The following is a 26,089-nucleotide window of genomic DNA, read 5'->3' on the forward strand; positions in this document are numbered from 1 at the left end:
ACCTAGAGGGCAGAAGGTCGATGGTTCGATCCTAGGCCTCGCCCCACCAAAAGACGTTAACAGATGGTATTTGTTGTTACCCCGGCTAGCGCTCGGCATTAAGGGGATAAAACAAGGACTGGTGGGCTCAGGATCGAAATAATGTGTCTGAGTGGGAATCCATGTTAAACTGCGTGATGGTATCTCAGTGAGCTAACACTAAAGAACTTCAACCTACACAATCATCCACACACACACACACACACACACACACACACACACACACACACATATATCTGATGCACGTCGCTTTATAAGTGCAATAATCTTGAACGCGACATAAAACCCCTTTTCATCCCATCTTATCATATTCTAACATACAAACTGTGATGCCTAGACTTCACCTACCTTGTTTGGTCCCATACTCGATTCCACAGACAACATACCAGCTTGTTGGTGGGCTTAACATACAAACGCACGTTACACTAACGTCCCTGCTGAAAGATAACTCGTCTATCTTGCGAGTTAGAGTAGCTTATCTCATAACCAGATTACCTGCAAGGGATCAAGTGTAAGCCCGTCGAGAACTATGAAAAACATTGATGTTTGGTTAGCGATAGAAGACTAGCGCTGTTGCTGTAACAGGGATGCGTAACGCTTCTGCATCCCACGTGGAGCTTGTGAGAGGAGGATGACGGCTCTAGTGATCCTAATTTGGGCCAGCATCAGCAGCTTCGTCCTCCTAATGTAATTACAATAAAGTTTGACTTTAACGTCCGATACACACGATGCCATCACCATTAGCATACATCCTGCTTGCTCGCCTCATCTCTTGCTTCAAACAGTAGTGATGCGTGTTGACTCCGAAGCTTAATATTCGGAAAGGGCAGCGATGGATCTGTGATGTCTTCCAGATTATTGTCTTTGTCAAGGGATAATAAAGACAGTTTTCGAGTTTCCAAGTTTCTTTGATTTTCCAAATGGTTGAAAGAGGATTTATGTAATCAACATATCATTTGTTATCAAATATGTCCTGAGGGTCATCAATAAGCTGATTGGATGGTCAATTGCTCATGATTTGTTAAATGAAGATTAAAACATGTCAGTTCATGCACAGTTTTGTAGCGTTATCTGTGCCCATACGAGAAGACTTTCCTGACATCTTTCTCCAGTCTTCCAATACAGCTGGTGTTGTATCAAGTGTACTCCCTGTGTTCCTTCTGTAAGAGTTGGACTCAACACACAACACCTTCTGACACAAAAATATTGTCCAGATGCAAAATATTGCCAAAGTACACACGTCACAAGTTTCGACCCTCAACGCTCATGAAATGAAATCGGAAAGTTTTACCGTTTCCACTTTGAGAGCTCCTTATAGTCAAATCCGCGCCGATTCTTCGTGTTATATTTATATGAGCTCTCTTGGTAAGTCCACAGCCATAAATCATCGACGCACTTGTCATCAATCACGAATGGCAGCAGTATCAAAATGAACATACAACTCTTGGCTACATAAGCATGTTGCTCTGTCAAATGACTTTGTTAATGTCAGAATAAAATTGTTCAAACATAAGTCTTGCCACGGAACGTTTGTTTCCAAACAACTTTGATAGCTCCTGATCCGTCCATCGCGTTACCGTTTATGCTGTTCGCAGTGCTTAACCTTGCATCGGAGAGGTGTTCAATCTGCGAGAGCGCACGGACCTCTGTTGATGAAGTGTGTGACGAGGCGTCGTCAACATCGCTCAGCGTCCCAGTATGGAGCTGTATGCTGCGGAGAAGGAATCCCGGGAAATGGAGACTAACCCCCGTCAGTGGTAGGGAGGGATTAGCGGAGATCGATGTCACAGCCAACACGTGTTGTGGTTCATGTGGGCGTGGTCGCCTTCACACGTGGGTATATACTGTTATTGGCTGGTTCTCTCTACACGTGGGTATATACTGTTATTGCCTGGTTCTCTCTACACGTGGGTATATACTGTTATTGCCTGGTTCTCTATACACGTGGGTATATACTGTTATTGGCTGGTTCTCTCTACACGTGGGTATATACTGTTATTGGCTGGTTCTCTCTACACGTGGGTATATACTGTTATTGGCTGGTTCTCTCTACACGTGGGTATATACTGTTATTGCCTGGTTCTCTCTACACGTGGGTATATACTGTTATTGCCTGGTTCTCTCTACACGTGGGTATATACTGTTATTGCCTGGTTCTCTCTACTTGTGCAACTCTCGTAACGAGTTGAGTGAGTATGGTTTTACGCCGCTTTGAGTATTATCAAGCAATATCACGGCGGGGACATTAGAAATGGGCTTCACACATTGTACCCATGTGGGGAATCGAACCGGGTCTTCAGCGGGAAGAGCGAACGCTTTAACCACTAGGCTACTCCACCCGCTACGTCCCTCGTTACAAGGAGTTGAATTGGTACGTAAGTCTAACAAACCTGTCTGTTTTCTATTTGACTCTGGTGATTTTGATATATTTATTAGTTTAGTCATTCTGATTTTTAAGAATAAAAACAAGATTGTCATACAAAATGACATTACAAGCAGTACCGGGGAATCTTTCTGAAAGGTATTTAATTTGTACATTAGTCATACAAACCTATTTTTCTGACAGGATTAAATTAGTCAGACTGTTATTGACTTCAACTTTCCATTAATATAATTTTCACTGATGTGCCTTTTGAATTCAGTGGGGTATGTTTCGTAGGATAACCGAGACTTATTGTTCTCTGCAGTTGGCGATTTGAATTTGCTGATATTTTTACAATTTAAATGTTATTTATTCGAATCGTCAAGTTTTTTTTACAAGATTAAAATGTTTCTATTTTCATAAAAGTTACAGTGCTTGTGTTACCAGTGAATAATATGTATCATTAGAGAGGTGGAATCTCATTGGTCAAAGGGGGACATTGAAGGGACATAACTCGTAAGAGCCGCTGGTGGCGCTATGATCGAGCCCAGAAATTCCAGCCTAGTTCGGCAAGGGTGAAAACTGGATTTTACAGTCAGTTAACTCCCTTGCCTCGGGAAGAGGACTATGTATAGAATGAGAGGGGTTTTAAGATCATTTTCATCACTCTCATACCAGGACATGTGTAAATATGCAGGTGACCCAGGTGTTCCACGAGGAACATCCTTTGATGTGTGAGGAAAGCCGTAAGTGAAGCTTGACGTTTACCATTTTGGTGTAATCCACGAGCACGGATATGGTACTGACAAACCTGGAAACATAATCAGGGCCAACAGAGCATCGAACTCACGATCATCGGATTCTGACGTGGCCAAGGGGCGCAACTCTGCACAGGGAATTCCGGCGCTTTCGACGACTCGGTCACCGTACCACAGGGAGAAAGAGTTTACACGTGAGCCACGTGGAGTGTGACAGGAACAAAACGCTAAATAGAATACGAGAGCATGTTAGATAATAAAAGAAATCCAAGACGATGAAGAGTAACAGAGATGTGTGAGTGTGTTTAGCGCCGATTGTAGTTACATCATGGCCTGTCAGCTTGATTTGGGAGGAATTCCCGAAGTGATGCAGGTCTTAGAAGTTAACCAGTTTAGTGAAACACACGAGCACGGTGTGGTGCTAACAAACCAAGAAATATAATCGGGATTCAAACTCTTAACTGAGATGAAGAGTACGGCAGTGACAGAGGCGAAGAGCTAATAGAGGTTAGGACTATCATGGAAGCGAAAGAAGAACCATACAGCTGCTGTGAGAGTGTCAGATAGCTAAATATTGCCTGCAGGTACTGAGAAAATCGATGGGGGTTTACCATGAGGGAAGAGAGTGAGATTTACAGCGAGAGAACCAGAGTATCGGAGAGGAAATATGATGTCAAACAGGACAATACTCAAGGCAGTGTTCAGCATAAAATCAATGCGTCAACAAATTCATGCGAGTGTCGACTCCTGACCTAAATGCGGCATGAAATTAATGCGAGTAGCCCTACCCCTGGACTTTGAAAACTATTCAGTGAACGATATCATCTGGACTTAATTTCAGCTGTTTGACATGTAATCTAACTTCCATGAAATCAAAAGCTGGATTTTTAAAAATTTAATAAGGCATATTCAAATGCGATTGGTCAGGTCACCGACAAAAATTTACAGATTTACAGTATTGTTACACGAAATGGCGCAATATTTTAAACATATGCTAGTATAAGATCAGTGTCATGTATTCACCCAAACCGCTAATATTGAACAAGTGATTTTCACAAGTGGGTGAGCAGTGTTTTGCTTGTAAGATTATTTGGCAAGGTTCCCACGAACAAAGACGTCGTCATACACGTTTGCCGATTGCCATAACTGATGAACTTGTGTGAACACACTGACCACACTTGACACTGAACTTGACGACAGCCCGTAAATAATCAGATCTTGACTAAATCCGCTGATTCGTACCATGAGAACCGTTCCATGCCGTGGGGGTACGTCGACACGCCTACATCTGTGTTATAACCAGATCAAATTAGTCGCCTCTAACGACAAGACATGGAATGCTGGGTATCTGTTTTTACCAGGATGCATTTAGTCGCCTCTAACGAAAAGATATAGATTGCTGGGTGTCTGTTCTAACCAGGACTCATTTGGTCGTCTCTAACGACAGGATATAGATTGCTGGGTATCTGTTCTTACCAGATCCATTTATTCGTCTCTAACGACAAGACATAGATTCCTGGGTATCTGTTCTTACCGGGATCCATTTAGTCGTCTCTAACGACAAGATATAGATTCATGGGTATCTGTTTTTATCAGGATCCATTTTGTCGTCTCTACCGACAAGATATAGATTGCTGGGTATCTGTTCTTACCGGGATCCATTTAGTCGTCTCTAACGACAAGATATAGATTCATGGGTATCTGTTCTAATCAGAATCCATTTGGTCGTCTCTAACGACAAGATATAGATTGTTGGGTATCTGTTCTTACTAGAATCCATTTGGTCGTCTCTAACGATAAGGATATAGATTGCTGGGTATCTGTTCTAATCAGAATCCTGTTGGTCACACCTAACGACAAGACAAAGAATGCTGGGTATCTGTTCTAATCAGGATCCTTTAGTCGTCTCTAGAGACAAGATATAAAGTGTTGTGTACCTATTACAACAAGGATATATTTGGTCCCCTATAACGACATCATACAGAGTGACTGGTACTATCCAACAAGACATAACCTTACGACAAGATAGAGAAAGGTTCCTATTCAAAACAAAGATCCATTCAGTTGCCTCTGATGCCAAGCTATAGAGAGCTGGGTGTCTATTCCAACAAAGATCCATTCAGTTGTCTCGAGCTGATGCCAAGCTATAAAGAGCTGGGTGTCTATTCTGACAGGGATCCATTCAGTTGCCTCTGATGCCAAGCTATAAAGAGCTGGGAGTCTATTCTGACAGGGATCCATTCAGTTGCCTCTGATGCCAAGCTATAAAGAGCTGGGTGTCTATTCTGACAGGGATCCATTCAGTTGCCTCTGATGCCAAGCTATAAAGAGCTGGGTGTCTATTCCAACAAAGATCCATTCAGTTGTCTCTGATGCCAAGCTATAAAGAGCTGGGTGTCTATTCTGACAGGGATTCATTCAGTTGCCTCTGATGCCAAGCTATAAAGAGCTGGGTGTCTATTCCAACAAAGATCCATTCAGTTGTCTCTGATGCCAAGCTATAAAGAGCTGGGTGTCTATTCTGACAGGGATTCATTCAGTTGCCTCTGATGCCAAGCTTTAAAGACCTGGGAGTCTATTCTGACAGGGATCCATTTAGTTGCCTCTGATGCCAAGCTATAAAGACCTGGGTGTCTATTCTGACAGGGATCCATTCAGTTGCCTCTGATTCCAAGCTATAAAGAGCTGGGTGTCTATTCTGACAGGGATCCATTCAGTTGCCTCTGATGCCAAGCTATAAAGACCTGGGAGTCTATTCTGACAGGGATCCATTCAGTTGCCTCTGATGCCAAGCTATAAAGAGCTGGGTGTCTATTCTGACAGGGATCCATTCAGTTGCCTCTGATGCCAAGCTATAAAGAGCTGGGTGTCTATTCCAACAAAGATCCATTCAGTTGTCTCTGATGCCAAGCTATAAAGAGCTGGGTGTCTATTCTGACAGGGATTCATTCAGTTGCCTCTGATGCCAAGCTATAAAGAGCTGGGTGTCTATTCCAACAAAGATCCATTCAGTTGTCTCTGATGCCAAGCTATAAAGAGCTGGGTGTCTATTCTGACAGGGATCCATTTAGTTGCCTCTGATGCCAAGCTATAAAGACCTGGGTGTCTATTCTGACAGGGATCCATTCAGTTGCCTCTGATTCCAAGCTATAAAGAGCTGGGTGTCTATTCTGACAGGGATCCATTCAGTTGTCTCTGATGCCAAGCTATAAAGACCTGGGAGTCTATTCTGACAGGGATTCATTCAGTTGTCTCTGATGCCAAGCTATAAAGACCTGGGAGTCTATTCTGACAGGGATCCATTCAGTTGCCTCTGATGCCAAGCTATAAAGACCTGGGTGTCTATTCTGACAGGGATCCATTCAGTTGCCTCTGATGCCAAGCTATAAAGACCTTGGTGTCTATTCCGACAGGGATCCATTCAGTTGCCTCTGATGCCAAGCTATAAAGAGCTGGGTGTCTATTCTGACAGGGATCCATTCAGTTGCCTCTGATGCCAAGCTATAAAGAGCTGGGTGTCTATTCCAACAAAGATCCATTCAGTTGTCTCGAGCTGATGCCAAGCTATAAAGAGCTGGGTGTCTATTCTGACAGGGATCCATTCAGTTGCCTCTGATGCCAAGCTATAAAGAGCTGGGTGTCTATTCCAACAAGGATCCATTCACTTGTCTCTGATGCCAAACTATAAAGAGCTGGGTGTCTATTCCATCAAAGATCCATTAAGTTGCTTCTGATGCCAAGCTATAAAGAGCTGGGTGTCTATTCTGACAGGGATCCATTCAGTTGCCTCTGATGCCAAGCTATAAAGAGCTGGGTGTCTATTCTGACAGGGATCCATTTAGTCGCCGACAAGATAATATGGAATGATGGGTACCTATTTGAACCAGCATCCCAACGAATGCCAGAATGAAATGGTTTATTATAAACAGATAACCAAGGATCGAAAAACAAAATCACCACAAACACACAGAAAGTCCGCGTATGGTATTTGCAACACGTAAGCCAATTTCTGACGATACAGTGACAGAAGCGACCATACATGATGCTCGTTACAACGCTAATACTAGATGAGTCTTGTCTTTAAACAAAAATATATCTAATTAGGAACAATAAGATATTTATGCAGTACTAGACATAATCCTGTTTTTCCTTCCTAAGATCCGCTTTATATGACGAGTGGTTATTGGCTGATGGTGGTTCTGAATATCATCTGGTTTCTGTGGTAGACGTTGAGCGAGTAGGCACTGTGTTATTTTACCTATGAGACAGATTGGACAATGGACAAACCAGACATTGACGTTACTCAGTCATAATCTTTTTTTTATCCAAAGTTGTACACATGAGTCACTTGTTTTATACAGTTGCTATTTGAACGCTAACAAAAACTTGAATCTTAAAATATTCGAATTCACAGGACCTAACTGTCATTGCCTATGAGGGACTACGTGTGACCCAGCTTTTCAGAATCATAAGAACTCTCTGCTGTAAGCTAATAAAGCAACAAAACGCAGGTTAACAAACGACCATGGTACAAAGTCCCGTATGCTTTCCATGAAAATGAAAATCCACGTTTGCTTGTGCGTTTTTTAACGGCAACCCAATACGTGGATCCAACATTCTTGTATCGATACTAGCGCCATGACAAAACATAAGATTAAGAAAACCCAGCCTGTATGACGACTACATGCTTGCCAGGCTACACGAATGGTTGCCAATGATTCTAATGTCCCCGTTAGAACCATCTACATATTACAGCAATGATACCAGGTCACCAACAGCATGCAGTCGTCATAAAGCCTGGGGACGTGTGAGGTAGTGAGTGATGGTTTGACGCCGCTTTTAGCAATATTCCAGCAACATCACGGCGGGGGATACCAGAAATGAACTTCACACATTGTACCCATGTCGGGAATCGAACCCGACTAATGTCTAGACAATATACAGACTAATGTCAAATACGAGATACCTAAAAAAAATGCATTGATATATCAAGGGAAACTGTCATGAAGTATTTTCATGAAGTGACGTTCCTTTTCAGGTTCAGTATATTATATAAAAATTCGAAAGCATTGATGTGTTAATGTAAACGTTCACTATTTATTTATTATGATGAGGTTAACAATTGGTGAATTGGTTATATTCCGCATGTTTACGGTAATGCAAGTATCAGCGAAGAATAATATAAGCAGAGAATAACAAGTAACATACCTATCTCATATATATGCGTTACAACTTGACGAAGCTTAGAAGTATTGAATAAAATATGTGTTCAGAGGAATTTACATTCCACACTGTATATAAAAAGAAGAATAATTCAATATTTACAATATGCAAACTTAAAAAAAAGTTATAAATGTGAAAAAGTATCAAACATTTTAGTTATCTCTACAGAAATGAATAGTTGTGATGTAATTGTAAAAGCCAGTGTTAAATAAAGCTGTTCAATACATTTATGATACGCCATGTTTATATTACAGCTGCGATGTTTCAATACGAATATATTTATTTTAGTATAAACATGTAGACAGTATCCTGCTAACACCACAGAATAGCATGTAATTTGAGAGAGCAAGAACTACGATAATACCAATTATAGAACTCGACATATCTTTCAAATATAGAGACCCCCAGTGAAGTTTCCTTACAGTACCTCAAGAAGCTGCCGTGTATCCTGCTGCTGGCATGCAATAACGGTAAATCCAGATTTAAGAACACAAATGGCCATGTGTCTGTCTAAGGTACTTCGTAATTAACATGCATTAGTGCGCGGTGAGGTGAAATTGAGTTTAACGTCGTGTCCAAGATCGTGTCCAATAGCGACGTGTATGCACGTGTGTGGCTGCTTGTACTAGTCCGGACCGATGCCGATTTATAGTGCTTGTCCACTGAGATACCATGCCGCAGTTTAACATGAATACCCCATTCAGACACAGTATACTGACTCCGAGCCGACCATTCCTTGTTTTAGCCCCTTAATGCCGAGCGCCTGACAGGGTAACACCAAGTACCATCTTTTAACGTCTTTTGGTATGACGCGGCCGGGGATCGAACACCAGACCTTCCGCTCTCCAGGCGGACGCTCCACCACTAGACCAGGGAGGAGGTCCATTAGTGCGAGGTCATAAACAGGAGATAGCATGGCGAGTAAGTAGGTAAAAGTTAAAAAGTAAAAGTAGTATCAAGAAGCGGTCTGTCGTGACACGGGTTGACTGGGCTCTGTCTAACTACGACAGTAGCCTGGTGGTGTCAATTTCTCGTAGGCGGTTGGACGACACTGAATATAGCATGTGCGTTCTCTTTTCGAATAGAAATAAACAAAAGAATGTGTTAAGTTTGTTTGTTAACTAAGACAATGACAATGAACAGCTGACTGCATGACATTTGTGAAATACAATCAACATAGACGGCTAACTGCGTGAACTTTGTGAAGTAAACATATAATAAACAGCTGACTGCGTAAGGTTTGTTTGTGAACTAAAATGAAAATATATAGAACTACCTGACGTGAAAATAACCAGCGGGCCGCGTGAAGTTTGTTTGAGAACTAAAACTGCCCTGGCCTGTTGTTTGAAAGCGCTTAACAAAAGTAGTACCAGTATATGACAATGATTATATATAGAGGGTGAAATGATCATTTGGTGTCATTTGATATTCATTGGCCTCGTTCTGTGTACAACGCGATACCGTCGACTCTGTCTATTCTAAAGTATTCGACTTAAGTGAGTGAGTGAGCTTTTAACAGTATTACAGTTATATCATGGCGTGTCAGCTTAATGTGGGAGGAAAGCCCGAAGTGATTCAGGTCTCAGACGTTTACCACTTCGGTGAAACCCACGAGCACGGGTATTGTGCTGACAAACCTAGAAACATAATCGGGGCGAACCGGGATTCGAACCCACAATCATAGGTTTCTGGCGCGTCCGAAGGGACGCAACTCTGCACAGCGAATCGCAGCGCCTTAGACGACTGGGCCACCCATGCCCCCTATTCGACTTAAGATCGTCTTAGAGCGGTGGTGAACGGTGCCCTGAATCTTTAACATTGGTCAGCACATTATTACCATCTATTGAGCATTAATTACAATGATATATCGATATCAGGGCAAAGCAGGTCAGGTTTACCGTGCTTGTATAGTGCATGTACATGGATGTGCTTGTTTGATCTAGGCCGAACATACGCCGTTTCTTTAGTATTTAACGTCTTTGGGTATGACGCGACCGGGGATCGAACCACCGCTCTATCTACCATGCAACAGGGAAGGTTGACACTTAAGGATGGACCATGGATACTAGTACCAACGTTACGGCGCCTGTTCATGAAGAATTGGGATAATGCCGTTGCAACATTAACCAAATTGAAGAGTGAAATTACTGTTTCACACTCCGAGGAACGATCAGAGATCGAAGATGATGCCAGCCGTACTTAACACATACTCCAGTGTTCGACCATTGTATCTGCTAATTATAAAATCGCTTTGTGGTAATGTTTCTGGAATAATTCTCGAATCAGATCTGATCATCAGAAATTCTTGAACTCCTAAGGTACTCAAAAGCGAGTAGCAACTAAAGACTTGGGTTTTACGCCGCCTTTTTGCCAAATTACAGTAAAATCATGGCGAGAGACACCAGAAATGGTGTTCGCACACTTCGGCGTTACCAGCAAATGCATCATCTATAAGGCTACCCCATCAAGAGAAATATTAATTAAATTAAATTAAGCATTTGTATGACACATTTTCCAATCAACAACTGCTCAAATGCGCCATAACCTTGATTGATGTTGTCAAAGGCTCTCTGAAGAGACAGGTTTTGAGTGTCTTTTAAAGTTTGTCAGATTTTCTGTGACGCGGATTTCTTGTGGCTGATTGTTCCATAGCAATTGGCAAGCATGTTGAAATGACCTATCGCCATTTGTTTGGTACGTGACATTAACAGTATTAGCAGATGTTGATCTTTTGATCTTTGATGCACCATGACAATACTCCCAAACTATCCCTCATAAGACATCCAGACAGCCTTTGTAAATACAGTACATGGGAACCTAGAAACACAGTGACTTTGAACCCGAAACGTTGGTGTGACGACGTCGGGGCCCTAGGGTTGGTGTAGTTGCAGGAGAGTACAGTTCAATTTTCGACTCAAAATGTGTGCAAAAATTGACTCAGTGTGATTTGGAAGCGTTAAGCATGTCTTTGAGCCATCTTCAATACAACGTGCATCTGGAAATACCACTGAACGAACGTCAGAGTGTGGGCAATTTACGTCTTCCTGTTCTGTATGTCGTTATTACGATGGATGTCACCTACAGTGCTAGGGAAGTTAGATAATTTCAGTGAAGGGGAGACTCGGGAGAGAGACTCGATAATTCTGAAAACTTTGGTCAGCGTTGATTGCTACACTATTCAACTATGATAAAGACGTCACGCTATTGTTGTTGCAGCGATTTCTGAGCAAGGAATTCATTCTGAACGTGTATTTAATCAAGTAAAGCTGACGCAACTATACACTATGTTGCAAACAGCACATAACAAATTTTATCATATAATGGGTAGGTTTCTCGGCAGGATAAAGCCAACGGATAAAAACGATATCCGTTGGGGTCATATGCGGATAGAGATGCAAATATCAAAGGTCAAGTAGGGACTACTTTCACTGTTTATAAACAAACATGGCGTCGCCCTTATCATTCGGCGATCGAGTCAGAATTAACCATCGGGAATCTGGATAAACTACAGGGATAATTGCTATCATTATCAAAAGGACAGTCTAATATACTGAAATTCAGTCTCTAACTGTGACGCAGCTAAGGCATTTTATAAGTTTGGGCAACTTTAGAGATATAAATTTCGAAACAATTTTTCGAGGGCACGAGGCCTAGCCAAGCGGGATCAGTAGCCATATCTGTGCTTGTAGACCTCTGCGGCTTGAAACCTTCTCCACAAATTAAAATAGTTGGATTTGTCCGAAATATGTTTGAATTGTTACCTTGTTTCGTTTTGTCGCTGTGTGTACATCTGACTACACTTCTTAACATTATGACAGGACAGACCGACTGTCAACAACGACTGACCGTGGCCGTGACGTCTCATAGACTAGGGTTAGAGTAGCTTCCCTTTGACAAAGGGCAGTTACTCTAGCTGACAGACAGATGGATTGCCGCGAAAGGCAATTAAAAACAATTGTTGTTTTGCGTATATGTTGCTTCGCCACTGTATAAGAAACAGATTTCAGTTGGAACTATATTGGGTACTGTCACTGTCCGACTGTAACATCACTTACCCTGTGACGTAATACATATTAATGCGCGCATTCCAGAAACAACTCGCAATGTTTCGGTTATGTATGTGAGAGAGGGAAAGCGATTTTGAAGCACAGAAGGCTCGCTAAATACAATGTTTATTCCTAATGCAGGATATTTACCATCCCCAAACACACTCGCGTGATAACCTCTATATACATGGAAAACGTCTTCACAAATATGCTAAGATAAGTAAGGTGAAAGTTTTATTCTTAAATGTCGATTTCCGTTCGCTTCAGTTTGACAACGGTTTTGCGACGAGATGATGTAATGACGTCATGAACTATCTTTTTGACAATGCCCCCATGTGACGTCATACACATGTCACTGCGTTACAATTTTGTAATCATAAGAAGTGAAAGAGTGAACACGTTAAGGTTGACTTGGGGTATATTTTAAAAATCCAATTAAGTATATACTTGTAATTGTGGGAAAACAATTTCAACGTTTATGGAGAAACAAACGTGCATATACATATCAGCACTCTCATAGCTTTTTTTAAATTAACATTATATGAAGTTTTCAAAACTAATCAAAGTTAACGTGGTGCATCGGTTCAAACCTTTTTTTTTAATTTGTTGTAATCCTGGCACGAAACTACAGGAATTGTATCACCTTCCAATTACTTGGCGTAAATGCTATTACATACTCGTGCGATGCATCTTCCATGCGACATGTCTACCTTTGTAGTGCTGACTTGAGTCTCCCTATTATCTGGAGTAATCAATCAAGCTGGGAGTCTGTACCAGAGAGTTTCATCGAAATCTGTCGGGCTATGATAGATTGGACATCAAATATGATATCGTTAGTCGCTGTAAGGGCGATGCAGGTTTTATGGCTAATATGTTCGACATTGCTTCATCGCCATGCATCTAAACATGCGAATATCGAGTTGTTCTTGGTGTCTGGTAATATACGTTTTTTATTTCATTGATTAACCCAAAATATATGTTTTCGTGACACGTATTCGTGTGTTTATTCATGCATAACCTTCCCGTGCGTTTCGAAAAACGTTCGAGTTATGAAATATATCGAGATATCCGTATTTCGAGACAAACGGAGTTTCGGTGAACAGTAATAGTGCCGATAAGGAGTTTGTTTGAACCAAATCTAACGTCCTGTTAAAGGATTAAACGGTATGAATTATGTTTCAACCATTAAGTTACATCGCATTTCACGTTATACAGAATTATGGCATTCGATTTAAGGGAGTACCGATATTGTAAACACTTGTCGACACATACTAGACATCACCATTGAATAACCATTTCCTGTTGGTTTCCTTTGCCCATCGGTTAAGATTATGTTTTGTCTCTGACAGTGATACAGTCGACTACATACACGTCCTGTCATTTTCACGTTGTGGCTATGCTCTTTAATCTTGAATATATCTTAAACCACTAACTCACTTAATCAATCACTCACAAACCCACCCACCCATCCACCCGCCAATACCCACTCACTCACTCACTCACAAGCCCACCCACACATCCACCCACCAATACCCACTCATTCACTCACAAACCCACCCACCCATCCGCCAACCAATACCCTCTTACTCACTCACTCACAAACCCACCCACCCATCCACCCACCAATATCCACTCACTCACTCACTCACAAACCCACCCACCCACCCACCCACTAATACCCACTCACTCACTCACTCACAAACCCACCCACCCATCCACCCACCAATACCCACTCACTCACTCACTCACAAACCCACCCACACATCCACCCACCAATACTCACTCACTCACTCACTCACTCACTCACTCACCCACCCACTGACCCATCCACCCACCCACTCACTCTCTCACTCTCTTACTCACTCACTCACTCAATCACTCACCAAATGCACCCATCCACTCACCCACCCACTCACTCACTCACTCACTCACAAACCCACAAAACCCATCCACCCACCAATACCCACTCACTCCCTCACTCAAGACCGCCTCCGTGGTCTTGTGGTAGAGCGTCCGCCCGGAGAGCGGAAGGTCCAGGGTTCGATCCCGGGCCGCGTCATACAAAAAGACGTTAAAAGATTGTACTTGTTGTTACCCTGTCTGGCGCTCGGCATTAAGGGGCTAAAACAAGGACTGGTCGGCTCGGAGTCAGTATACTGTGTCTGAGTGGGGTATTCATGTTAAACTGCGGCATGGTATCTCAGTGAGCTAGCACTATAAATCGGCATCAGTCCGGACTAGTACAAGCAGCCACACATACACATACACGTGCATGCACGTCGCTATATAAGTGCAATAATCTTGGACGCGACGTTAAACCCAATTTCACCTCACCTCACCCTCACTCAAAAACCCACCCAACCGTCCACCCACCAATACTCACTCACTCACTCACTCACTCACTCACTCACTCACCCACGGAGTCCAGGAAGTGGAAAGGTTCCGGTAAATGTCATGCTGATTTACGAGATATACGCCTCAGTGACGGTTGACAATTATGACCGGCTTCAGTATATCCACGGGGCGCCAAAAAACATTCATTCATGTATTCTTCAAAACAATGTATCAACGAAACGTTTTCGTTGTGTGTTCAGCAAATACATTAATATCGAATGATGGTACGGTTTTTTTTAAACATAATGTTGTCCCTTCTTTTGTACATCGCAAGCAGTACTAGATATCTATTTACACAGACGCAAGGGTTTTATTCCAAAGCTCCATCATGAAATGGAAATGCATGGTAATTTCCGGCTCGAGTATAACATCAAAGCTCTTTTCGAACAGATGTGGACTTTATGCCAGTTTGAAAGACCATGCTCTGACAATTTCCTATTCCAAGCATGTTTGAACCGCCGCATTAACGTTAAGTCAAACTGTAATGTGTAGGTCAGCCAAGCAGTTAATGAACACCCTAATTAGACGAAGCCGCTGTCTAAGTTTCACACAGAGCACTCATTATAATATCGTGGCCAAGAAATGAGCAGTAGACCGTTGACCCCCTTAAGCTTTTAACTACAATAAACCAAGCTCTCTCAAGCATTGACATCTCCTCAACGCCACACATGCTGCAAGTTCGCCAAGGTCACAAGTTTGTTTTGTTAAAAAAACACGTTTATTTGCATGAACAAGCGTAAGAGGAATGTTTAGCCATCCAAACAAAACACGAAACAGTTTTTTCGCTCTTTACCATATAACTTATTTTGCCTTCACATTCAACGAATGGTTTAATTGAGCGGCTTGTGGGAAAATACGAAAGTACGGAGCGCTGTCGAAAAAAAAGCTCCGCCTGCCAATCACGTGCTGAAATTGACAACCTCTGCTTGACAACGCCACCTACAGTGATTACTGAATTGACAGGAAGTAGAATTACGACCAAGCTTTTGACCAAAGTTCCATCATGAAAATCAATGGCAAGAGAGCAAAGATGGCCTCATTAAAAGAGCTTCCACTTCGTTTTAAATAACAGGAATGTTTTCGTGTAAAAAAATACGCTCCTGTCAGTAGCAAATGTCTAAATTAGGGAAATACGAAGCTTGATTGTACTCGTTAGGACAAAACAACATGTCATTGCTGAAAGTTTCGTCTGTCACGGAAACGGCTGTTTTGGGTTAGGCAGTGATAGTATTATCATTATGCATTACGTTGATGTTCTTTTATGATTACACATACTTGATGTTACGACTGTGTGAGTGAATGTTATTTAACACCGCACTCAGCAATACTTCATCTACATTCACAGAGTATATAATGGAGTCCAGAACGGATAGAAGAGATAGTGAGTGAGTGAGATGGGGTTAACGCTGCTTTGAACATTATTCCAGTTATATCACGGCCTGGCAGCTGAATGTGGAAGGAAACCCCGGAGTGATGCATGTATCAGACGATTACCACTTTGGTGAAACACACGAGCGCGGTCATGGTGCTGATAAACCTAGAAACCCTCTACTCGCACCCAAAGGCGTGCCCAAAGGGCGCAACTATGCATAGCGAATAGCGACGCCTTAAACCACTGGGCAACCAGTGCCCCCTAGAACAGATAGACTAACGGTATGAGTGATCATTATATTCAGCCAGTTTATTATTGAAACTTGTCCGTTCCATGAAAATAATCAAAATTATACCATTATGTATTACGCTGATGCTGTTTCTAATATTGCTGCTTATATTACTTTGGATAGTGTTGCTACTGCTTCTATTCTTTGGATAACGTTGTTACTGATACTATTGCTTTAGATAGTGTTGTGACTGCTACTATTACGTTGGATAGTGATGCTACTGCTTCTATTCTTTGGATACCGTTGCTACTGATACTATTGCTTTAGATAGTGTTGTGACTGCTACTATTACTTTGGTTAGTGTTGCTACTGCTTCTATTCTTTGGATAACGTTGCTACTGCTACTATTACTTTGGATAGAGTTGCTACTGCTGCTATTGCCTTGGATAGTGTTGCTACTGCTACTTTTGCTTTGGGTAGTGTTGCTACTGCTACTTTTCTTTAGATAGTGTTGTCACTGTTACTATTACTTTGGATAGAGTTGCTACTGCTGCTATTGCCTTGGATAGTGTTGCTACTGCTACTTTTGCTTTGGGTAGTGTTGCTACTGCTACTTTTGCTTTGGATAGTATTGTCACTGCTGCTATTGCCTTGAATAGTGTTGTCACTGTTACTTTTGCTTTAGATAGTGTTGTCACTGCTACTATTGCTTTAGATAGTGTTGTCGCTGCTACTATTGCTTGGGATAATGTTACTACTGATACTGATCCTATTCTGGCTGATATTTCTACGAGTACTACTGCTTCGATTACTTTGGCTAATGCTGCAACAACTGCTACTGTTACTCTGGAGACCATTTATTGTTAATAATTACAAGTTATTGCAACTACTACAACTACTACAACTTCTACAACATTACCGCTATTACAACTTCTACAACATTACTACTACTGCCATTTCTACAGTAACCACAAGCCGACGGGACCAGGAGTGCGATATGTCCCAAGCACGCCATTGCTTGTAGGAAGCGACTTCACTGGGTGATAAGGCTGATTGCGGATCATCCTTCCAAGACCATGTTGGTCACGCTGGAACCAGACTCGGTTATTTCTGATACAGCAGCAATATTGGACTGCAGCATAAAACAATACATAGAATGAAAACCTTATTAATATTGCAGTTACCTACATTCATGACCATGCGAGGTTGTCATGCAGAACTGCCCGGAAAAAGAAAGTATACATCCATGTATGAAGGTGGCTTAAAATGAAACCAACAGGAAATGGATATTCGATGTTGATATATGAGCTGAGGTGAGGTAAAATGGGGATTAACGTCGCTTTCAAGATTATTGCATTTATGTAGCGACGTGCATGCACGTGTATGTGCGTGTGTGTGTGTGTGTGTGTGTAAGACTGCTTGTACTAGCCCGGACTTATGTGCTAGGCCACTATGTTACCATGCCACCTAAAGTTTAACGTGAATACCCCGCTCAGACATCTTACACTGTCCCTGAGCCGACAATTCCTTGTTTTAGTCCCTTAATATCGAGCGATAGGTAGGGTAACAACAAGTACCATCATTTAACGTACCATAATGTTGGTATGATGCGGACCTTTCGCTCTCCGGGCGGACGCTCCACCACTAGACCACGGAGGCGGTCAGTGCTATGTGAGATACGGGTATATCATGTTTTGGACCTAAAGTTTGCACTGACTGTTCAACAGCTTACTGTAGTAAAGTTTTGATAACGTTTGTATTTTTTACTCATATCCAATTTTCAAGCTTACTTTACTTAACACTTAATTAATTAATTTATAAATTATATTAATTTAGAAAGTGTTATCCCAAATATAACATTTGTTACATTTGACCACTTTCCAAATGGCATTGTGTATTCATAGCTTTCGGCCATGGGAGCCGTGCCAATTTACACTTGTCAGAGGGGTACTCAAAGTACGTGATCTAGACAACCAGTTGTCGGACTTTCTTTTTTGTGGAAGCCTCGGTGGCTGAGTGGGTTAGATCGCTGACTTTGGGTGCTGGCGATTAGGTGCCTCACTCTGGCAAGTGTGGGTTCGAATCCCGGACGGGACTCAACCCAAAAAAGTACGAGAATCTGTACTTTACTAAGGAAGTGTTATCCGAAATATAACATTTGTTAAATAAATTTATAATTTTAACTCGACATGATATGCCTCCATATAAATAATACCTCCCTTGATGGCTTGGTTATATACAACATATGATATCATAAAAAAGTATATATTTTAATGGTTGGTCATGAAACACTGTATATAAGAACGTTAATGTAGTCCAACGTGAACCCTACCACATGTCAGATTGCTCGTCATCAAATACTTGATATTGTCTCTATGTTCCAAGAATATACACATAACTCGTGATATATTTGTATCCTAATTGTCAATGTAGGTCACCTACAGTAATTGCTATTAATATAAGAAGGATATTAGTCTAGACGATCATATACCTTTACGCTATTGTAACTTATGAAGACGTCTCTGACGATCGCAATCAGTGCGCCGTCACATGTTTATATCGAGTCTTGGTTGGGATGGAAAGAGCAAGGCACCGACCGTCTGATATTTTTAATTTGTTCACAAAAGTACTGGAAATATTTTTGTCTTCAGAAAAACATGCCGCTGAACATTCTGAATATTAACAAACAAAACTTGTCGAGCTCTTTGTTTCAGGGAAGCGATTGTAGGTCTGGAAGTAGGGACCGAATAGTGAGTGAGTGAGTTGGGTTTAACGCCGCTTTTAACATTATTCCAGTTATATCGCGGCGTGTCAGCTTAATGTGGGAGGAAAGCCCGAAGTGATGCAGGTCTCAGACGTTTACCACTTCGGTGAAACCCACGAGCACGGGTATGGTGCTGACAAACCTAGAAACATAATCGGGGTGAACCGGGATTCGAACCCACAATCATAGGTTTCTGGCGTGTCCAGGGGACGCAACTCTGCACAGCGAATCGCAGCGCCTTAGACGACTGGGCCACCCGTGCCACCCCGAATATTTAGTCCCAACAGTCCGAATGTTCGATCCATCTGTCCCAATGCCAGGGAACACTGAGATCAGCATCCATGAATGGAAACAAACTCGTGTGGTCGGCGTGGCTAGCAAAGGCTTTAACTACTGGGCTACCTTACCGTTCCATTCCACAGTAAAAATGCTCTGATAACATTCTGATTGACCCGCGTTGGCGCGTTTACACACAAACAATATTCCGTTTTCAGTGACTTAATTTGGTTGTAATTTGATTTGACATCAGAGATCTGAACATAGATATTTACTGACTAAGACATTGTTTGGTTCCTCAACAATTGACGTGCCTTTGCATGTGTTTGTGACGGGTGCCACCAGTGGGGCAGGATACGCTACCTTCTCGCGAACACCTGGTGTCGTCACTATCTGATATAGATTCAGAAACACATCCTCATGGTATAATCGGAATCGTAAAATTGATTCTGTTTTGGGCAGATATTTCTTTTGAATATGGAAAGGGTTTTGGCGCTTTTACTTACTTGAAGACTGTCTAAAGCAGACAACAGGAGATGGAACCTGAAACATTTCTTGGGGAGCCAAAGAACCATGAAGCAATAGAAACTGTTGTAATTTAATTGAAAGAGTTCGTTTTGAAAGGAGAAACAAGTTGAGGACTGAACCAAAGGAATTGTCGCTTGCATATATTATTGGTAATGTTGTACTCAAGATAATTTCGTTTATATTTTGTTAAAAGTTTTGTTTTGAAGTAAATGTGTTTGTTTTGCGGTTATTGTAATTTTGGCAATTCAGAGGCAATTCAACATACCATGAAGACATTGGTTACCAGTACGTTTAAACTAGGTCAAACTATATCGGAACTCAACTCAGTATTTTGTAATGTTCAGTTTTACTTACAATTATTATCAGGGGCGGTCGGGTAGCCTAGTGGTTAAAGCGTTCGGTCATCACGACGAAGACCCGGGTTCGATTCCCGACATGAGTACAATGTGTGAAGCCCATTTCTGGTGTCTCCCGCCATGATATTGCTGCCGTGAGTCAGTATAATTATTATCAAATGGATGTCGTTGGCCACTGGGAAAGAAGAATGTTTCTACATGTGTCAACTTTCTTCGGCTGTCAAATTATCTGTTTCAATCAGAGAAATCTCTAAAGCATCGCAGATTTTCCAACGTCATGTACACATTACATTTATTGCTGCACTAACCACACCAGTACCTAGCATTGGATTCTCGCCTGTAACACAACCGAAATAATACAGGTCTGAGACGTTTTCCGCTTGTGTAATACCCACGAGCAGAATACGGTACTGACAAACCAAGAAACATAATCAGGTAGAAATCTGAGAGACCGAATCACGATCATAGGTTTCTGGTACACCAAAGGGACGCAACTCTGCACACCGCATTTAGGCTCAGTTGACCCAATACCCAAAATTCAAATACACACGAGGAGCCCATCACAGCAATGTTTGTTTTGAAGTTAACTCTCATGTGTGTATTTTATTAATGATATTGATTTATTTGGGATGACACAGTTCTTTCATGCATAGTGGTATTGACTTACCAGTATTGTACGCCTCTGAACGAACTACGCAAAGCACATTAAAATAAACATATACCCATTGACAAACTATGTGAAATGTGATTGACTTTTTGTGTTAGAACAAATTGATTACTTCATCTAAGGGCTTGCATGACACGAATAAGTCCTGAATAAAATATTAATGCACGTTTCAATCTAACGAGAACTCTTTGACCTGGAAAAGTAATCTACCTCAAAGAATATGGTTCCAATGAATGCCTTCTGTAATTACTAACAGGAATATAATTGTTAAAAACAGATAATTAATTTAAAACGAAAAAAAATGCAATGAAGTTGATAAAGCACCTAACTTCATCTGATGTTTTGCAATGATATTGGAAATTCACGAACGTTGGGTAATGTATTTAACTGCACAATAGCGTGCTATATATTGGTCCAGGATGATGCAGAAATAGCTTATCTGATCAGAACAATGGCACGTTCGTATTTCCATAATGGACCTGGCATCAAATGTTAATGTTACCTCATCATTTACCGTTTCCAGTGCGCGAGTCAGAACAATACCGCGTCGAAGGTGTCGTAAATGTTGTATCAGCAACGACGCCGACGAATCACTAGGGATCAGAGCGTGATGTAGATGAAGACATAACTGACGGTTCATTGATGTATGTCGTTATTATTGGTGTCGAAACACTAGACAATAGCAATGAAGGAATTTATCCGGGCACAGAGGTGATGTAAATCTTGGCATTTAATAGCCCGGAATAGCGATCCCATCTTACCAAGGTCAATTGGGGATTACATTAAACAATAACGTTTATTAGCCACATGATAGCAATGACATATCTGTCAGACTCCCAAGCTGTTTGCTTGACGTTATGAAGCTAGGCGTTCTAAGACACCTTGAGCACGGGAGGCCTGGTCGGCAAAGTCGTCACAAATTGCTGTGCAGAGTTGCGTCCCTTGGGTACGCCATAAACCCGTGTTTGTGGGTTCGAATCCCGGTTCGCCCCCATTATGTTTCTATGTTTGTCAGCACCATACCCGTGCTCGTGGGTTTCACCGAAGTGGTAAACGTCTGAGACCTGCATCACTTCGGGCTTTCCTCCCACATTAAGCTGACACGCCGTGATATAACTGGAATATTAAATCGACGTTAAACTCAACTCACTCACTTACTCTTAGACAACTCGTACAGTCGGATTTCGATTATCTGGCTTACGGTCAGTTGTTACTCAATACATATATACGTGACACGTAATCGTACAAGGCTTTTACATCGAAATACAAATAACTTGATTTTTGAAGGAAATAGAAGAAATGAGTCACATTGTATTGTGTACGTTGGAACGTCACTGACACAGCTGAGAGATATAAGTTGATTTATCAAGTCCAAGAAAGATGCAAGCAGTGATAAAAACGTATACAATACATGTTCGTTGTAGCATTTGGAAATGTCGCCCAGCACTAATAACGTCGTAACGTCTCTCTTAGTTTCCAGTATAAATAACTCCTTTGAACTTTATTCATTTGTTGTTGGTTGATTTGTTGGTTTACGCCGCACTCAGCAATATTCCAGCTATATGACGGCGGTCTGTAAATAATGTCTCTAGGTAAGACAATCCAGTGATTGATATCATGAGCATCGATCCACGCAATTGGGATCGATGACGTGCTTCAACCAAGAAAGCGAGCCTGACCACCCGATCACGTTAGTCGACTTTTCATTTGCATTTTCGAAGGTCGCAATAACTGTTTCTGCTCGGTTTAGTATTTGTGTGTATTTGTGTCTTTACTCAGTATTCTATTAAGAGTTTATGTCAATTACTTTTTTTGCATTTTTGAAGGTATAAACGAAAAAACAAGTGTGCACATTGTGTAGTTCCGCGTACATCTACGCAACGTTTGCACTCCGGTTTCTATGTTTGCATCTCCACAAACGCAATAACCTTTTGAAGTCATTTTTTGATCATTAATACGTCAACAATATTAACTTCAAAAAGAGCTCATTTGCTCGTTAACACAAACAAAACTGAGACAACAAGACGAAAAAAGAGACATATTCAGCGCAATGCAACACAAGCCCCGCCCACCCTATAATCAGCCAATCAGGAAACAGTACGGAAGTAGGGTCGACATGAACGGAAAAGATATTGCACGGATAAACAATCAAATGCCACGGAATCTTTTACTATTTATTTGTTTTACACTGATCCATCGACATACAACAGCACACATTTCATGAGATGTAGCATTATGATAGCTGATAGTGATATCGCTCAACAACAAAAACACACGAGACATACAATATCTTGGAATTCCTACACCACTGACAACACAGATTAAATATCAACAAAACATAACAGCTTAAGTGCAGTGATGCATAATGTTCACGGGGATTCTTCAACACAAAGTTATTAAAAAAATAAAATAAATATTCAATTTGATGAAATTGAAATTTGTATCAAGAAAATCTCAATTTTCTTAAATGGAATAGTTGATTTATTTGTTTTTTGTTTTTAGATGGTAAATGTTAGATTCCTACATTTACAGAAATACACATATTTTATCTTGAGTCTATTTACGTAAACCTTCAAGGCCGAATAGGTTCCGAGCACCCAATGATAGGTGCACGTACTAACTGTTGAGTACCGCTGGACTGGTTACAACTATTCATAGCGAGTTGCCTCCCCTTAAAACTGGGCCTCAAGATGCCAAATCAACATGTGGTGTCCTACTTATTTTACCTGCTATATGTTCCATATGTTTCAGGTTTTGACGCCGGTTTGAAACATTTGTCTTTGTATCACACTGTGTCAGTGTCCTCGTTCCAAGCAACCAATCCCGGCCGACGTAAGGTCTCGGTGGCTTGGTTCATTATGCTCATCGTGCCTCGAGTGCCGGGATGGTTGCTCATGATATCAATCACTAGATTCTTAGGTCAAGGTTGATAATTTACTCGATATTGTTATGCCTGTATTCAGATTCTTGCCATTCCTTTGGTGACGGGACCGGTCGGGTAATCTAGTTGGTAAATCGTTCGCTCGTAACGCTGAAGACCCCGGTTCGATTCCCCACATGGGTACAATGTGTGAAGTCCATTTCTGGTGTGCCCCGCCGTGATATTGCTGGAATATTGCTAAAAGCGGCGTAAAACCATACTCACTCACTCACTCTCCAGTGGTGACGTAACACTACTTTTCAGTAGACCCCCTAATCACGTGACTGACACTGCCCTCGAATTTTGACTCATCACATGATCAGTATTGACCACGTGATGAATATTGACTCGTCTGCAAGAAAACAAGATGGCGTTCGCTAAAAACATTTTACGGTTTGCAGTTGGGTTACTGTACATAAACATGGCACGGTTTAAAGGCTGTATAAACTTTAAAATGAATTTCGGTATCAGAATCGGAATGATTACTCCTGCCGGACCCTGCGGCCTCGGCCCGGTCACACCACGTCAGGGGTCGGGCCTTCGGGTCCTTGCGTTAACGTATTGACTTCAATAGTAAGTATTCGTATAATATATCAGTTTGAGTATTGTTGAGTACGGCGTTAAATAACATTCACTCAGTAGTGACATTAATAGCAGCAGCAATGGTAGCAACGCCATCATCGTAACATATAATATAAATAATATACACAACGTATTAACTGTGGGAGGAGACTTAAAATGGTGCAGATTGTAAACTTCACGCCAGGCACGATCTTTGGCATGGATTCTGAAAAGCGAATTGCAGTGCATGAACTTATCTGTGAAGAACCGTTACTTTTTTTTAGAGAATGTACGCCTTTGTTAAACGTCATATTCAGCTTCCAATAACAATGCGAGATAAAACACAAGCGTTGTTGTTAACATAAATAATACAAAATAGCTAAAAGCAATTAAATAAAAGAATTATTCAATGCATTCAACTTCATAACGCAGATCATAAATTGATACCCACTGTTATATCATTTATGGGTCCTAAACTAACAAATGTAATAATATTTAAATGTTATTCATTAAATGTGCCCCACACTGCAAATTGATCTACATTTACGGGACATTATTCATTGACCTGTGTATTCAGCGATAACGTGGACGCCCATTATAAACGCCAGTTTGATGTTAACGCGCTCCATGTTGAGAGAGACCCATCAACCCGGGCGTCATTGTGCGCCATGGTCATGGTTTTGTTATATCTACATACTCAGATAATAATCATCACATCAATGCCCTTTGGCAGAGGCGTTTAGTTGGAAGTGGGGGCTTATCACTGTCTATAAATGAGGCTTCACTAAATTGAATATAACACACATGAGTGGAACTCAATACACTTCGCGTTCAATGAAATAGAGGCACGTGATCGTTGAACATTCGATCTATAGTCTTTGTGTACAACTGTATCGGCAGATATTATACATCACAATTTCAGTATGATTGAAAGACATGAATGTGGTTAGAATGATTTACGTCAGCTGCTGAATAGCAATCTGAATATGTATGTGTGAAGAATACTGGGAGGTCTGCTTTAAACCACATGAGGGTTTCCTGCGGCGAGAAGGTGACATTATTCAGTCTATAACGGGACGTGTTTTCAGCATCACTAGAGCTGCCGCAGAGATCTGTTGTCAACAGTCAATACATATGTGTCCAAATTTCTGTAGCCAACAATATAGACTAAGGCTAAGTCTCCGAAAACATATACTCTGCAAAAAAAACCCGCAAAAATAGTAAAATCGTGAATATCTGACAGACTGTTATCGAGATCTATACAACATTAATATAAACATGAATTGGTCATTTCTGCATGGATTGGGATTTATTGGTGTGGAAGGAAGGAGAAAATTTGGTGAAAAGAAACACAACCACTTGAGAGTCTGACGCCGAAACACACCAACGTGACATGCACGTGCAACATCACTTGTTGGGCTATAAAAACGTCCCGCGTAGCACCAAGCACCATTACAAGACTGCGGAACCATTATCAAACACACAACACCTGACCTTCCTAGATCCGGTTGACCGTACACGTAAGTGCCACCACGACCACCTCTACAACTAGGGCATTACCAGGATTGCGTAGGATATCAGCCCAGACAGTGAG

General features: G+C 41.4%; 1 protein-coding gene across 3 annotated transcripts in view; it reads right to left on the reverse strand.

The window, feature by feature from the left end:
- Nucleotides 1-26,089, reverse strand: part of LOC124115049 (atrial natriuretic peptide receptor 1-like) — a 255,794-nt gene that overhangs the window by 108,292 nt on the left and 121,413 nt on the right. Inside the window, exon 1 of one of the 3 annotated variants that reach the window (XM_048380801.1) lies at nt 535-1,773. The exons of 1 other annotated variant lie outside the window; for it this stretch is intronic. The gene's annotated coding sequence lies outside the window, so the exon portion shown is untranslated. Of the gene's footprint in view, nt 1-387; nt 1,774-26,089 lie in introns of those variants that run through there. One more of the 3 variants, XM_048380800.1, reaches the window with a different exon arrangement.

Source organism: Haliotis rufescens, unplaced genomic scaffold, assembly GCF_023055435.1.
Source record: "Haliotis rufescens isolate VD_foot unplaced genomic scaffold, xgHalRufe1.0.p SCAF_33, whole genome shotgun sequence".
NCBI lineage: Eukaryota > Metazoa > Mollusca > Gastropoda > Lepetellida > Haliotidae > Haliotis > Haliotis rufescens.